This window comes from Pinus tabuliformis, chromosome 6 (genome assembly GCF_031772625.1).
Source record: "Pinus tabuliformis cultivar Carrire ecotype Pingquan chromosome 6, CPIR1, whole genome shotgun sequence".
In the NCBI taxonomy this organism is placed as follows: domain Eukaryota; kingdom Viridiplantae; phylum Streptophyta; class Pinopsida; order Pinales; family Pinaceae; genus Pinus; species Pinus tabuliformis.
The window spans coordinates 1,373,642,556-1,373,659,343 of record NC_142292.1 but is presented as its reverse complement, the minus strand read 5'-3'; the positions used below and the strand labels follow the sequence as shown (position 1 = coordinate 1,373,659,343).

At 34.3% G+C, this 16,788-nt stretch overlaps 1 pseudogene across 1 annotated transcript; it reads right to left on the bottom strand.

Moving 5' to 3' along the window:
• Window positions 1-13,703: 13,703 nt before the first annotated feature.
• On the bottom strand, window positions 13,704-15,048 carry LOC149263747 (small heat shock protein, chloroplastic-like; annotated as a pseudogene). Its single transcript, XR_016249890.1, has 3 exons — window positions 14,795-15,048; window positions 14,416-14,679; window positions 13,704-14,342 (listed from the first exon to the last, which is right to left on the bottom strand). The product of XR_016249890.1 is annotated as a small heat shock protein, chloroplastic-like (transcript).
• Between the last annotated feature and the right edge of the window lie 1,740 nt (window positions 15,049-16,788).

Here is a 16,788-nt window from a genome sequence, read left to right as displayed (position 1 = left end):
TTCATTCTTTTTCCATAATTATTAACCCAACATGACTATCAAAACCACCTCTATGTTTCCCCTAGAGTATTGAATACCTAAATAAGTGTTTACCTTGATCCATATTGAGGGAAATCTTGCATACCATTCTCATATGTGGCATATTATCTTGAGTTAATCTAGTCCATGTCCTATTTATTAGTTAAATATGCTCTTAATATGTGTTATTTTAAGAAATCTTGTGTTAGTCTATTCTATGTCCTATTCATTTGCCAATCGTGGTCAGATCAACTTATGGTTAGACCTTGAATATTACTCTTCCCATGACTTGGATAATATACTTGGGGTACAACCCATGTTACTACCACATTCTTCCCCTTAGTTCTTTTCTTGGGAAAATTGACTACCCTAGACTTTATAACTATTTGGCTTAGCCAATAATTTATTAACAAACATTAAATCTGTTTTGTTGGTTTCCTTCTCTCATGGCTTCTTATGTTCCATATTAAGGTTCCACCTCTTCATAAATTGTTATTAAAATATGATTACAATTATTCCAAGTCTTTTAACGATTTACATTTGCATGCCTATACACACATCATTAACATAATTAATTACAATTACAATATCTATGGAAAATTAAAGGACAAAGTGTCACAACTTTGTACTTGATTTCATGGTATTTTTGGATCATTCTCTTTACCATGATTGGCTTTATATGGTATATTAAAAAGTTTTATGTAGGTGTGGATCCCCCCATACATTCTTGCATTTGAACCTTTTTGTTTTTGTAGTTTTCCATAGGATCCCCTTCCTTGTATATTGGTGCATTAACCACTTCTACTTATCATGTTTCTTGTATATTGGGTCATTTAAATACTTATTCTTCACCTTTGCACGTATTTGATATCAACACCTTCATGTGATGGGTTACCTTAGATTAGCACCTATTTTATGAATGACAACCATCACAAGAATTCATGGGACTAGGACACTTAGATTAAATTAACAACATGAACACCTATCTCCTCTCTTAATTCTTTTATTCTTTCACAACTATATGAATTGAATAATAATAATAATAATAATAATAATAAACTATGACATTTAGGTAATTCATTGAGTTTTGACTTTCGAGCTGCATGGGTTGTTGTTAAGCATTGAGGTTTGCCTATATCATCGATTTGCTAAAATGATGAAACCATCATGAACATCTAAATAAATATTGATTGGTTGGTGTTGCCTTTAACTAAATCATTCTTCCACTTAGTTATTTAGTTTTTCCTACTTCAATGTTTTGCCAAGTGATTAACCCATTATGACTATCCAAACCACCTCAGTGTTTTCTCTAGAGTATTTAGTTTTTCCTACTTCAATGTTTTTCCAAATGATTAGCACATTATGACTATCCAAACCACCTCAGTGTTTTCTCTATAGTACTTACTACCCAAATCAATCTTTACCTTGCTTGATATTGAGGCAAATCTTGCATCACCCTTCCTTCTATGTGGCATATTCTTTAGATTTAGTCTTATCTATGCCTTATACATTAATGAAAGATACTCTTAGTATGTGATACTTCAATAAATCTTGCATCACCCTTCTCCTATGGGCCATATTCTATTGAGTTAGTCAACTCTATGTCCTATATGTGGTATATTCTCAAGTTAATATAGTTTATGTCCTATCCATTTGCCAACCATGGTTGCTTACACTTTGAACCCAACTATTTCCATAGATATATATGTTACTACCACATTCTTTTGATTAGATATTTTCTTGTGAAAATTAGCATTTGTCTTAGCCAAATAATTTATTCACAGGGATTAAATCCCTTTCATTGGTTTCCCTCATCTCACATGGCTTCTCATGGTCCATATTAGAGCTCCACCTTTTCTTCAATTGTTATTAAAATATGATTACAATTATTCCAAGTCTTTTAACCCATTTACATTTCCATTTCCATGCATGCATTAAAGGCTAGGATGTTACAACTAACATATATCAAAAACTTACATCTAGGTATGGATCCCCCCATGTAATGTTGCATATTGCATTTGAACATTCTAGTTTCGAAAGTTCCATAATATGTATAGCAAAGCCTTCACGTGATGGGTTACCCTAGATTAGCACCTTTTCAATGAATAACAACCATCACAAGTGACACTTAGATTACATTAGGTTACATTAGTGATATGAACACATATCTCATCTCTTAATTCTTTTATTCTTTCGCAACCTATATATATATATATATATATATATATATATATGAAAAGAAAAAGTATGACAATCTAGATACTTCATGGAATTTTTACTTCCATATGAGATCTTGGTTGTTATACGTTTGAGTTTTGTCTATATCATTGATTTGCTAAAACGATTAAACCATCATGAACATCCAAATTAAACTTGCTTTAAAAATTGTTGGTGTTGCTAACATCTTTCCACTTAGTCTCTCCTTCATTGTTTTGCCAAAATTATTAACCCATTATGACTATTAAAACCACCTCCATGTTTTCCCTAGAGTACTTACTACCCAAATCAATATTTACTTTTCTCTTTATTGAGGGAAATATTGCATCACTCTTCTCCTTGTTGAGAAATCTATGGCATTAGCATTAGGTGATTTCTCTTAGATTAGTAACTTCTTGTGAATGATTTTTACTTCATTAGGTTAGAATCTTCTTCTTCTTGGATTATTAGTGTTCTTCTTCATCAAGCAGTAACCAATGCATGAACTAAATAGACAAGAGACATTGAATGTAGGTTATCAACCATGGCCAAAACCTCTCACTCTTTGAGAGGAAAACCCGCAAAAATTCTTCTTATAGAGATTCCAATTGACCAATACCAAGACCAAGACCCTTGAAATATTAGCCACTCCAAGATGAAGACATGAGTCCTCTTATGCTCATGTCTTCTAGATTCTTCTTCCACTGCTGAGGCTACATCACTAGAGATATTCATCGAGATAGAAATCCAAAATTCATCACTGTAATATCATTGTACTGTGAGCATGTCTGAATTATAGCATCATTGAGACTGTGACTTGAGCGAGGTTGGTACTAGATCCTTGATTCAAAACACAATTTTCTTATCTTGTTCACAGTGGCCTCTCTTCAACACTGAGATAGTGTTACTGCACTAGGCTACCCATCTGAAATCCTCAGAGAGAGAGACATCCAAGCTCCATTTTGCTGCTATCTATCCGAGATCACAGGGAGATCTGCGAAGGTCTCACTATTGTTTTCCATAGAAACTTCAGATAATTAGAACTCCTTTATTTTGTTATCCATTTGAAATCATCGAACTTTTCGCTGTAATTATTATGTGAAAAATTCAGAGACAAATCCAAATTTTTGTGTGCTAATACGAAGTTTGTTCACTGTGATTACCAACCGAAGTTGCAGATGTATCCGATTTTATGAACTGAACTTATGCAAAGATCCTAGCTGGGTATATATAGTATTTTGTCTCCATAATAAGATGACATGATCTATTGAAGAGACATGTCCCTTTAACTGTGAGCCGACATGAGTTCTTATTCTTACTTGAAGTCGACATGAAGAGGAGGAATGTGCTTGTCGTTGGTGGGCTATTAGACATAGACATAGACTCATATACTTTTTACGTATGCTCAAGAAGAGCCCTTCATGCATGAAATTAATTCTTAATGATAAATCATAAGGCTTTCAATAGGAGCCATCTAAAATAAAATCATTTGCTCATGAAACCATGAAGCAAGGTTTACAAAAATAATTTTATTTCCTTTTATTACATCATCACAATTACATGTCATTATGAAGACTGAACCTAGTTACACTTTTCAACACTCCCTCTTAACTAGGGAGGTATTCATAATGGTACTTGGTCATTCTCAATCTGAAGATTTTCTCATAAGAAGAATTCGGATTTGTAACTCATTTGTATAGCATCATATCAACTAACATTGTTATGTAGAAAGGCCTTGACTAACGACTCTATCTCTCCACAAGATCAGAGAACAATGCTAGCGAGACCAATGATTTATAGACATACTCATCATTGTCTCTCTCGGAACATACCCCACCCATATTCTCTCAGGATATGCTCCATAAGGACTATTCTTTTCTTGGACTCCTTAGTCCCAAAAGAATATCGGTCCTCCATGACTACTCTTTCATGGGATGCCCTGTCTCATCCCATAAGAGCATCAAATGCCAAATGATTACACAATCCTCCATTATGTCTTCCCAGGTGAAGAACATAACATCGTGTCTATCGCTCCTTTTTATACCAGGAGGTTTTATTTCATTAAAGGAATGTACTCATTCCTATCATAGAGGAATGTACCTAAGCTTCCGGCTTAGGAATTTATGAGTTTCTTCCAAGTAAGAAACTTCTTCTTAGGATCCCTCTTAACCAGGGACCTATAACATCTCTTCAAGTGGAGATCCTAAAACAATCAGCTGCATTAAGAGCTCCTTTCTTCGATGTCATGAATTTCTTTAAGGAGTCTTCAATTTTTGGGAACTTCTATATATAAGGCACAGATCATCCATCACTTTTATCCATGAGTTAGTCATGTCCTTAACTCATCAGAAAGTGATCTATCAAATTTTCCATCTAGCTTTGCTTCATGTCATTCTGCTTTCATGCCATATTTCTCGAAAGGACATTACATCCTTCTATATGGTCTACTTGGAAGTCATTCATAGATCTTCCCTTTGACAGTCCTACATAAGCCCAACCAGATGTTAGTTCAAAAATAATCACTGAACACTTCAAATCAGATTTACCTTTGTGATGATCTTTCACCATGACATCTTCCTGTAAGTATCAGCATCCTGCATGCATATTGACACATCTCCCATAGATGTTCAATGTCAAGGGTCTCTATCTTTTTCTGACTTCCATCATAGTCTTCACATCCTTCCAGGAGATATTATAGTCAAATCTTCTTGGACTTCGGATGTTGAATTCCTTCTACCTTTGTTGCATATTATCACGATCTCTTCCTACCTTTTCACACATTTCATTCTCAGAGGATTCCAATCAGAGTTCCTCAATCGTAGTCAACCACCTCATACTTCATATGAGGACATATTATGTTGATTTCATCTAGTGTGTCTCATGCCTTCGACATTCTTTCATAGGAGAAGATTCCTTTTTATCATGCTTCTAAAAAACAGAAGTAGTGATCCTTGTTACCTACAACCATACAACATGATTTTATAACATTAAATATAAGCATACCTTATTTACCTTTAGGTCATATAGGCTTCTTTCAACAGCTTCCTTGATTGAAAAGATATTCAACCCTTTGATCTGCTTTATCTCTCATGTCATCATACCATCATCCCATGAACTCCACAAGTTGGAGTTCCTGATGAAACACTTGCTTCCTTTCTAGATCGGTGAATCCTTCAATGAGGATTTCATTTCACATATCCTTATTCAGTAGATGTTTCCCTTTTAAATTGATGTATGATGAGATTTGTCCTGGATGACTTCTTCCTTTGATCTTCCAATAAGGTCACCAAGGGCTATATCCTTCAAAGTTGACTACCATATATTTTGTTCCAGCGATCCTTCATGTTTCCCTATGGTGATGTCACAAGCTCTTGCTTCTAATGCTTTTCTTCCTTGGACTTTTCTTCTTTCAGCCTCCTCCACTTTTTCGGTGAAATGGACTTCTTCTCTATCCTTCTTGTTATTGTCCGTCTTAATCTAAGGACAATCTTTCCAGTAATGTTCATAGTCTTTGCATCCATAACATTAAATCTTAGCTATGTTCTTTTTTTCTTTCTAAGAACCGGAATTTTCCAGATTTCCTTTTCTTCCAGCAACTGTTTGAGTCCTTAACCTTCAACACTTTTTCCCTCAACTTGTCTTCTTCTATCTTGAATATAAATCACAAGTTGTTGAATGAGGTAACTTTCTTATCCCATGGATATTTGTTTCCTTGATTATCAATTAGTGAATTATAGATCAATGATGACTATCTTCTTTCCTAGATCTTGTAGATGAGATCTTATGAAGATATCCTTCATCCTTTGACACCTTTACTTTTGTGTATATCATATCTAAGTCACATGACCTTCTTTTCCGCATCTTTAGAGAGTATTCTTACAATTTTATCATATATATCTCTTTGATGTCTCAAATATTTCTATATGAGGGGATATTTCATAAGAATCCCTTTCCATGAATTCAGAGGAGACCTTTTGATATGTTTAATGACTTCACCTTCTTACAGGAATATGTCTATCCTCTTTTTCATGCAAAGAATTTCGTTGACCCATCCAACTTATATATCTCCTTGCAAACATGCAGTCATTTTACCAAATTGATTAAAGAATGAAAGATACTTACTTGACAAGTGAAGATGAAATCTTCACCTTGATCACTTTGATGATGGTTCAAGAAGATGTATTAGAGCTCCCTCTTGGATGATCTTCTTCCAAATGAAAAAGCCTTTCTTCAATAGAAAAGGTTGCTCCTTTTGATGAGGATGATTTGTTGCTTCCTCAGATGATCTTCTTTTAGGGCAAGGAGAGGATCTTTTCTTGCTTTATAACATTGAAAATGATGACAATGCCTTCTCACCTTCAATATACTTCGACTTCTCTTGTAGTGTAGATCTGAAATGCTTCTAGGCTTTTGACTTTCTCCAATATGATGTGATCTTCATCTTTAAAGTCCTTCAAGCTATCTTGCCTTGTAGACAACTTGATGAGGGTCTTTGTGGCCTTTTGATGATAACTATAGAAACAAAATCTCTTGTTGTTGCAGACTGCTTCTTTGATCTAAGGTTTGATTTTTCAATGTAGATCTTGATCTTTTGCTTTGATAACTTAACCTTGCTTTGATGCCTTCCTTGAAACTTGATCCTTAAATGTCTATTTGATTAGATGCACTTCCTTTGACTTCAATGCCTTTTGATACCATGTTGAGAAATCTAGGGCATTAGCATTAGGTGATTTCTCTTAGATTAGTAACTGCTTGTGAATGCTTTTTACTTCACTAGGTTAGAATCTTCTTCTTCTTGGATTATTAGTGTTCTTCTTCATCAAACAATAACCAATGCATGAACATAAATAAACAAGAAACACATAATGTAGGCTATCAGGGCCAAAACCTCTCACTCTTTGAGAGGAAAACCTACACAAATTCTTCTTATAGAGATTCTAATTGACGAATACCAAGACCAAGGCCCTTAACCCATTAGCCACTCCAAGACCAAGACATGAGTCCTCTTCTGCTTTTGTCTTCTAGATTCTTCTTCCACCGCTGAGGCTACATCACTAGAGATCTTCACTGAGATAGCAATCCGAAATTCATCACTGTAATTTCACTATACTATAAGTATGTCCAGATTGCAACATCATTGAGACTGTGACTTGAGCGAGGTTAGCACTAGATCCTTGATTCAAAACAAAACTTGATTCAAAACATAATTTTCTTATCTTCTTGGCAGTGGCCTCTCCTCAACATCGAGACAATGTTACTGCACTAAGCTACCCATCTGAAATCCTCATAGAGAGAGACATTCGAGCTCCATTCTGCTGCTATCAGTCTGAGATCATAGGGAGATTTGCAAAGGTTTCATTTTTGTTTGTCATAGAAACTTCAGACAATCAAAACTCCTGTCTTTTGTTATCACAGACAAATCTGAATTTCAGTGTCCTAATACGAAGTCTGTTCACTGTGATTACCCACCGAAATTGCAGAGGCCTCCAAGTTTCTGAATTGAACTTATGCGAAGATCCTAACTGGGTATATATAGTATTTTGTCTCCATAATAAGCCGATATGATCTATTGAAGAGATGTGTCCCTTTAATTGTGCGAAGATCCTCACTGTGTATATATAGTATTTTGTCTCCATAATAAGTCGACATGATCTATTGAAGAGATGTGTCCCTTTAATTGTGAGCCGACATGAGTTCTTATTCTTAACATGAAGAGGAGGATTGTGCTTGTCATTGGAGGGCTATTAGACATAGACATAGACTCATAGACTTTTTACATATGCTCAAAAAGAGCCCTTCATACATGACATTAATTCTTAATGACAAATCTTAAAGCTCTCAATGAAAAACAACTAAAATAAAATCACTTGCTCATGAAACCCATGAAACAAGTTTACTCTTAATATGTACTACTTGAATAAAATTATTCTTAATATATCCTACTTAATATCTATCATTTTCAACAAATTTCTCTCTTTATTAAATTCAGATATCATTGTCTTTATTAAGTTTATGAATTTTTTTATACATCAATTAATTAAATTCTTTTAATACTTTTTAATTTGCAAAGCAAAATAATAATAAGTGGATTTAATTAAATAATTTTAATACTTCATAATTTTGCAAAGCAAAGCACTTGGAGTAAGACAATAATAAGTGGAATTTGTCACCTTCCAAGTAAAGATATTTGTCAACTCACTTACCATACCAAAACCTTATTTTATAAACATTATAAATGTCTATAAAAATAAGGATTTGTTACTCAAAGTGAAACAGATTTTCTATTTCACATTGTTTAATATTAGTGTTTGATTTATTTTTCTACCTTCGGAATGGTGCATAAATAAGTAATCTTAATTTATTGTTTAACTCAATTTATAGATATGTAAATCAGGATTGAATTAATATACACACAAACTTTATCTTGATAAAATTCTGCTCTACTAGATTGAAAAATTTAAAGAAATACAAATGACTAAATTGCATGATACTCTACTCAAAGGCAACACAAACCATTGTTTTAAAATAGATGGCAAATACTTCATTTTTCAATTTAAAATTTACATAAAAATAATGAAATTTAATTTTAAAACATTTAATAAGAATCATGAAATACAAAACTTATCTTTAATATAATTCGTCATTTTTTCATTTGGAAAAAAAACTATCCATAAATAATAAAATTTACTTTAGTTTGAAGTCTTACTAGAGATTTTGGGTTTGGTTCGATTCTTCTCGAGTATCCATAAATAATAAAATTTATTTTAGTTTGAAGTCTTACTAGAGATTTTGGGTTTGGTGAGTAGCTCAAGTATGAAGTCGAATCTTCTGGAGTAGCTCAAGTATGAAGTCAAATCTTCTCGGGTAGCTCAAGTATAAAATTTATAAAAAATCTTCTGAAGTAGCTCAAGTATAAAATTTATAAAAATCTTATAGAGTGGCTCAAGTATGAAGTCAAATCTTCTGGGGTAGCTCAAGTATAAAATTTACTTGTTCGAATCTTCTAGGTAGCTCAAGTATAAAATTTATTTACTTATTCGAATCTTCTGGGTAGCTCAAGTATAAAATTTACTTTAGTATGAAGGGGTAGCTCAAGTATGAAGTCAAATCTTATGAGGTAGCTCAAGTATAAAATTTATAAAATTTACTCGTTCGAGGCGTAGCTCAAGTATAAAATTTACTTAGTATGAAGGGGTAGCTCAAGTATGAAGTCAAATCTTCTAGGGTAGCTCAAGTATAAAATTTATAAAATTTACTTTAGTATGAAGATTTAATTTTGGGTTCCAATATAAAATTTACTTTAGTATGATTTTGGTTTAGAATATAAAATTTACTTTAGTATGAAGTCTCACAGAATCACAGATTTTGGGGAGATTTGTTCCAATATAAATTTTACTTTAGTATGACTTTGGGTTCGAATATAAAATTTACTTTAGTATGAAGTCTCTAAGAATCAGAGATTTTGGGGAGATTTTGGGTTTGAATCTTTTGGGGTAGCTCAAGTATGAAGTCGAATCTTCTGGGTATGAGATTTTGGGTTCCAATCCTCTGCGGTAGCTCAAGTATAAAGTTTACGGGTATTTCGAATCTTCTGGGGTAGCTCAAGTATAAAATTTACTTTAGTATGAAGTCTCCTTGAATAGCTGAAATATAAAATTTACTTTAGTATGAAGTATAAAATTCACTTTAGTATAAAGTCTCATGGAATCTCAAGTATAAAATTTACTTTAATATGAAGTCTCATCAAATAGCTGAAGTATAAAATTTACTTTAGTATGAAGATTGTGGGTTGAATCTTCTGGGGTAGCTCAAGTATGAAGTCGAATCTCTTGGGGTAGCTCAAGTAGATTTTGGGATTTTGGGTTGAATCTTATGGGGTAGCTCAAGTATGAGGGGTAGCTCAAGTATAAAATTTACTTGGGTTGAATCTTCTGGAGTAGCTCAAGTATGAAGTCGAATCTCTTGGGGTAGCTAGTATAAAATTTACTTTAGTATTGGGGTAGCTCAAGTATAAAATTTACTTTAGTATTTGGGCAAGTATAAAATTTACTTTAGTATTGGGGTAGCTCAAGTATAAAATCTACTTTAGTATTTGGGCTAGTATAAAATTTACTTTAGTATTGGGGTAGCTCAAGTATAAAATTTACTTTAGTATTTGGGTTCGAATCTTCTGGGGTAGCTCAAGTATAAAATTTACTTTAATGTTTGGGTTCTCAAGTATAAAATATACTTTAGTATTGGGGTAGCTGAAGTATAAAATTTACTTTAGTATTTGGGTTTGAATCTTATGGGGTAGCATTTGGGGTAGCTCAAGTATAAAATTTACTTTCATATTTGGGTTCGAATCTTCTGAGGTAGCTAGATTTGGGGTAGCTCAAGTATAAAATTTACTTTAATATTTGGGTTCGAATCTTCTGAGGTAGCTACCTCAAGTATGAAGTCGAATTTGGAGTAGATTTGGGGCAGCTCAAGTATAAAATTTACTGGTAGCTACCTCAAGTATGATTTCGGAGTAGATTTGGGGTAGCTCAAGTATAAAATTTACTGGTAGCTACATCAAGTATGATTTCGGGTTACTTTAATATTTGGGTTCGAATCTTCTGAGGTAGCTAGATTTGGGTTCGAATCTTCTAAGGTAGCTAGATTTGGGGTAGCTCACGTATAAAATTTACTTTAATGGGTTCGAATCTTCTAAGGGTTCGAATCTTCTGAGGTAGCTAGATTTGGGTTCGAATCTTCTAAGGTAGCTAGATTTGGGGTAGCTCACGTATAAAATTTACTTTAATGGGTTCGAATCTTCTAAGGTAGCTAGATTTGGGGTAGCTCACGTATAAAATTTACTTTAATATTTGGGTTGGAATCTTCTGAGGTAGCTACCTCAAGTATGAAGTAGCTCAAGTATAAAATTTACTTTTCCTCAAGTATGAAGTAGCTCAAGTATAAAATTTACTTTCGTATTTGGGTTCGAATCTTCTGAGGTAGCTAGATTTGGGGTAGCTCAAGTATAAAATTTACTTTAATATTTGGGTCGAATCTTCTGAGGTAGCTAGATTTGGGGTAGTTCAAGTATAAAATTTACAGCTAGATTTGGGGTAGCTTCTGAGGTAGCTAGATTTGAGGTAGCTAGATTTGGGGTAGCTCAAGTATAAAATTTCCAGCTAGATTTGAAGTTGGGGTAGTTCAAGTATAAAATTTACAGCTAGATTTGGGGTAGGGTTAGCTTCTGAGGTAGCTAGATTGGGTTTGATTTGGGGTAGCTTCTGAGGTAGCTAGATTTGGGGTAGCTCAAGTATAAAATTCACAGCTAGATTTGGGGTAGCTCAAGTATAAAATATATTTGGGTTCGAATCTTTTGAGGTAGCTAGATTTGGGGTAGCTCAAGTATAAAATTTACTTTAACATTTGGGTTCGAATTTTCTGAGGTAGCTACCTCAAGTATGAAGTAGCTTAAGTATAAAATTTACTCAATAGCTCAAGTAATGAAGTAGTCTCTTTTGGAGTAGCAATCTTCTAGGGTAACTCAAGTAATGAAGTAGTCTCTTTTGGAGTAGCAAGTCTTCTAGGGTAGCTCAAGTATAAAATTTACTTTAGTATGGGGTTCTAATCTTCTAAGGTAGCTCAAGTAAGTATGAAGTCTTGAGTAGCTCAAGTATAAAATTTACTCTAGTATGAAGTCTCACCTCCGATTTTATAGCTCAGGTAAGTGTGAAGTCTTGAGTAGCTCAAGTATAAAATTTACTTTAGTATGAAGTCTCACCTCTGATTTTATAAAATTTACTTTAGTATGAAGTCGAATCTTCTTTAGTATGAAGCCATGAAGCCAATAGGAGATTTTGAGTTATAATCTTTTGGGGTAGCTCAAATATGAAGTTGAATCTTGTAAGGTAGTAGCTCATTGGGGTAGCTCAAGTATGAAGTTGAATCTTCTAAGGTAGCTCAAATATAAAATTTACTTTAGCATGAACTCTCACCAATTTATAATCTTCTAGGGTAGTTCAAGTATAAATTTACTTTACTATGAAGTCCCACAAATTTATAATCTTCTAGGGTAGTTCAATTATAAAATTTACTTTAGTATGAAGTCTCACCAATTTATAATCTTTTGGTGTAGCTCAAGTATAAAATTTACTTTAGTATGAAGCCTCAAGCAAATATTTTGGGTTGGAATCTTTGGTGTAGCTCAAGTATAAAATTAACATTCAAATCTTCTTCTAGGGTAACTCAAGTATAAGGTTGGAATCTTTGGTGTCACTCAAGTATAAAATTAACATTCAAATCTTCTTCTACTGTAACTCAAGTATAAAATTTACTTTTACTTTAGTCAAGTATAAGGTTGGAATCTTTGGTGTCACTCAAGTATAAAATTAACATTCAAATCTTCTTGTAGTGTAACTCAAGTATAAAATTTACTTTTACTTTAGTATGAAGTCTCACAGATTTATAATTTTTTGGGTGCCTCAAGTATGAAGTCACTTTAGTATGAAATCTCACCAATTTATAATCTTCAAAGACTGTATGAAGTAGCTTAAAGATTGTATGAAGTAGCTTAAGTATGAGGTCAAATTTTCTATGAAGTGGAATTTTTTGGGTTAGTTCAAGCATGAAGTCGAATTTTCTGGAAAATCTGTATGAATTTTCTGTGTTAGCTCAAGCATCAAGTCGAATTTGAATCAAAGATGTGTATGAAGAAAATCTGTACGAATTTTCTGTGTTAGCTCAAGCATCAAGTCGAATTTGAATCAAAGATATGTATGAAGTCGAATTTTCTCTGTTAGCTCAAGCATCAAGTCGAATTTGAATCAAAGATATGTATGAAGTCGAATTTTCTGGGGTAGCATTTTCTAAGGTATCTCAAGAATTTGAATCAAAGATATGTATGAAGTCGAATTTTCTGGGGTAGCATTTTCTAAGGTATCTCAAGTATGAAGTCTCACCGATGTGGTGAATATTCTAAGGTATCTCAAGTATGAAGTCTCACCGAAACAACTCGGGGTGGTGAATAATGGACAAGTAAACTCTGAAAATAAAATAAAAAACTACATTAATTAGATTATAATATAATTATTATTTTTCAATTAAAAAATAATCTAAGACCTTTATTCTATCGCGTTATATGAATTTATCGTAAAAATTAAGATGCTCGTGCATTGAATATTTACGGTAAAAAATCTCCAATATTATTCACCGTCTGGTCGCAACAACTCCAATATTGATTCACCATCTGGTCGCAACTTGCATCAAACCCTCACTAGTGTTAAAAATGTTCATAACCATGACAATATCTTGTTATACATTCATCATATTTGCAGAGGGTAGATCCTTTTACAGCCATATACTTCTTAATCACTGTCCCTCCTGGGGACTTCACGAAAAATGATATTCAGGGTGATATGGAAAAGGAAAATCATCGGTTACTGAACACTATACATAAATTTCAAAATCCATCTATACATAGGCATATTAATAATGCCTCGAATCAATCAACAAAATGAAAATACAATCTTTAACATTCAAAATCTGGATTTCCCACTTCTTCGATCGAAGGTCGAAGCAAAATTGACAGAATTTAACCTCTCTGTTATCCTCCTTGCCCATTTTGTACTCTCAGCATCATATTATATTCCAGAAAGGCTTATCATTGCCGTATGTTAAAAAAAAACAAGACTTTCAGCTTCGATGTTTCAATGCAAAAAAACTCTAATGAAAAGCTCTCAACAACCTTACTCCACTTGCACATTGATCACATTCTTGACCTCCTCTTCCGTAAACTTGGGAACAATGACTTTCATGACGCCATTCTTCATCTGAGCTTTGATCTGGTCAACCTTGTACACTTTTGCAGGAAGTTCGATTCGCCTGCTGTATTTGCGACAACTGCCGTCGGACTCTGCATCTGGGAGGGATTCCCCTTTTATCACCAGCACATCATCCTCGGCATAAATGTTGACGTCTTCCTTCCCCAACCCCGGCATGTCCGCCCACAGATACGGAGCATCGTTATTTTCCGTCATAACCACGGCTTCCTCGATTCGCCTCTAACTGCATCCCCTGTCCCGCGAGACGAGGAGAAGAAAGGTTTATCGAACAGCTAGTCGAGGCCAAACCCTAAGCTCCTCAGAGGATAAAACATATCAGGACAAGGGTTTAGAGATTCATAACGACATAACAACAAACGGGAATGAAATTTAAGAATCTTTACAAGGCTCACCATCGAAAACATTAGGGAAACTCCTACGGCAGATTTCCGAAACCCGGCGGCTTTCTCTGTCATCCTCAATCGACGAATCGCCCTTAGGCCTGTATTTTGCTGCATCTGTTGACAAGCTCCGGCACATTAAAGAAACAAAAGAATCCCCTGGACGGCCTGCAGGCAACAGGCATTTCTTGACGGCCGGAATAACCGACTTCATAACATTACTCTTAGCAGAACCTAGAGTCGCCATTTCGGTAAAAATAATCCCTGCTCTGGCATGCACAAAGTAAGAAAACGGCTTATGTCCTGAAAAACAAAAGGATAATAATAAAAACGCTGAGTAATCACAACAAAATGTGAAAGTGTCAGAAACCTGAAATTGCATACCGCTGAATCCTAGAACAAACAGAAACCTTCCGGAACTGATTGAAGCGAAAATGAATCTGAGGATAACCTTCTTACTGATTTGTTGCTTACGATCGACATTTTTATGAGAGGAAAATAATGTTCTGGAAAGAATGTGAATCTCTCCTATGGAAGGTCCTGGAATGTTATCCTCTGTAACAGTGGTTCTTGGAGAAGTTCTTCAATGTAAATTAATACTCTTCATTAAGGAATTTTCATCTTTCATCCATAGTAATTATTCAGTTAGGGTTTTTTCATCTTTTATCCATCTTACAATTCAGTTGGTTTTTCATATTCTGGCTCCACCAGCATGTAGCAAATTTATATGAAGCTTTAAGAGAATGGTTAAAAATGTGAACTATTAAAAAGTATTTTCACTTTGCCATTTGGAAAATTTATAAATAATTCATATTTAAAATATTCCAAATGAGGTAGTAATGTGCCAATTTTTAGCGATAAGGATTAATCTTTATTTGTTCTCATCAATTAACATATTCATAGAACACCCCTTCACGGTTGCAACCTTGCATGCCAATCTCATTGTGGATTGTGACTATGATTTCACCCTCATTGTCGATTGTGATTTCACCTTCTCTCTCGTTTCTATAGTTTTAGGTTTTTTCATCTTTACTTCTATTATTTTGATTTATTTATTTGTAGATTTGTATTAACAGTCCCGAAAAAATATATTTGTTTCAAAATTTACATATCTAGAATTTGCTTCATGCTTGCTAGAACTTCATTATGATTGTACTTGATTGAACTATGGAAAGCATAAAGATATAGAAACGAAGAGCTAGTTTTTGAAAACTAGTCAGTGAACTACCAAAAACACTTTTGAAATTGCTAGGCACACTACCCAAAAACTTAGATCATCCGGATGCGAACAGACTAAACATAAACAGTGAGTTGTAACCATACAAACATATGTAATCAAAGGAGACCGAAGTCGTCCAAAACTAAGAGATACTTTTTTCTTCCAATGCCAACATGTTGAATTATGTTTGGACTTCTTAGTCCAAAATTATAACTGGAGATGAGGTCGCAGAGTTGGCTTGAGGAGATTATTGTGTTGGTGCGTTGACGACCCTAAGTCCTTCTTGCTGCTCATCTGACTCCGTGTCTGAATTTGAAACTATATATCGTTCGATGTTCGACAAACGAACAACTATATCATCCATGTTATACTCGATGTCCCTAAGGATACACCTGATGTATTCTTGACTTGCAAAAAGTTTGTAATTGTTTACATGCTTGTCTCTTATGACCATACTAAGTAGAGTTTCCATTTTACGGTGATGAGTAATGGAATGTAGGAAATGGATCTTTTGCCCACGAATCTTCCTGGATCTGAATCCATTTGAGGCTACTATCTCTAATGTTTGTGCCTAAGAAGTAGGCCCGGTCACCAAATTCCTTAGCCTCTAACTAAAGGATTACTTTGCATACCTCCAAAGGTACTGCATCAAAAAAGGTGGCAATAGATTCCCAACCAAATAACCTCATGTGTCGCGAGGAATAGAACCCTAAGATACCACTCCTACGATTTGAAGCACATAACCTTGGCGCCATGAAATTAAAGATCCTATAAAACAAGATGCCGCCAACTATGGTTGAACGACTCTCTAGAGAACACTTATGGGCGAGACCATATGACGTAAAACAATAGTGACAAATGAGGCGTGAGTGAACCAGAATGACTTTGTAATGTGAGTTTATGTAGTGAAGAAATTACCCCTTTAGAACCATATGGAAAAGGTGTCTGAATACCAAACTCCACAAACTAGAATTGGACAAGGAAAGGAGATTCCTATGGGGTCCAAGTTTTCTGGAGCCGCCAAGGGAAGGATTGCAACAAGTTCGAAAGAGGGACCAAACCCAGGATTGTGAAGAAAGAGTACAAAAAATATTGACCTAGTGTAAAAAGAGCAACCACAATATGAGACTGTAGACTGCTAAAATAATTATGAAGTGGT